Raw genomic sequence first — 1,216 nt, 5'->3', positions numbered from 1 at the left:
CTTATCTTGCCTTTACTATTATTTTAAAGCCATCACATAAGGCTGTTGGAGGCCTAAACACTGTAGCTATTTTTATTCAACATTTAATGAGTAAGATTCCTGTCTTAAGACACTTAAGTACTTTCTTCTAAAAGCTACTTTTTGTGTTCATTTAACGAGTCGGTCAAAGCCTGTTGCAGAAGCACCCATAAGGTATAATTAAGGCATGAAAAAATGATACGAGATTATACTGAAACACCAGCTGGCACAATGAAGATCAGTGTTACCCAGGAAAAATACGTAGGACGCTCAGACAGAAAACACTTCATGAACAGTGGTGTGTATTGTTATTTTGGTATTGATTTCATATCAATACAATTGAAAAAGAGCTTTTCCCTAGCAGCATTTTTTTGTTGTTTTGGAGAGGTATTCACTGCAAAGTTCAAATTTGTCTGAGTTGACTGCTATTGAAGGTGTTTCTTTGGGGGATTGCCTTGTCTCTGCATGGAAGGCCTGCATGGAAGACCTAAAGAAAGGTCCATCATGACAAGTAGAAAGTCAAGCACAGGTGGTAGGAGGCCTGCATGGATGAGCGTGGAGCTTCTGACTGAACCCAAACAGGAAGTATAGAAGAGGTGGAAGCAGGGGCAGATGACCCAAAAGGAGCATAGAGTTGCTTTCTGATCTTGCAGGGATAGGGTTAGGAAAGCCAAGGCCCCTCTGGAGTTGAATCTGGCAAGGGATGTGAAGGGCAAGAAGAAAGGATTCTACAACTATATAACAGCAAAAGGAAAAAAAGGTGCCCCCCCCTGCTGAATGGGGCAGGGGAACTTGTGACAAATGACATGGAGGAGGCTGAGGTACTTGTTGCCTTCCTTGTCTCAGTCTTTATTGGTAAGACTGGCCTCAAGGAATCCCATACCCCTGAGACCAGAGGGAAAGTCTGGAACAAGGTAGACTTAACCTTGGTGGAGGACGCCAGGTTAGGGAGCATGTAAACAACCCGGATGTACTTAAGTCTATGAGGCCTGACAGGTTGCACCCATGAGTGCTGAGGGAGCTGGCTAATGTCATTGCGAGGCCACTCTCAGTTGTATGAATGGTCATGGCAGCTGGGAGAGGTTCCTGAAGACTGGAAGAGAGCAAACTTCACTCCTATCCTCAAGAAGAGCAGGAAAGAAGAATTGGGGAGCTACAGGCCAGTCAGCCTCACCTCAGTCCCTGGGAAGCTGGCGCA

This window comes from Aptenodytes patagonicus, chromosome 7 (assembly GCF_965638725.1).
Source record: "Aptenodytes patagonicus chromosome 7, bAptPat1.pri.cur, whole genome shotgun sequence".
Taxonomy (NCBI): domain Eukaryota; kingdom Metazoa; phylum Chordata; class Aves; order Sphenisciformes; family Spheniscidae; genus Aptenodytes; species Aptenodytes patagonicus.
The sequence above is the reverse complement of the archived record's forward strand: the minus strand, read 5'-3'. Positions refer to the sequence as shown.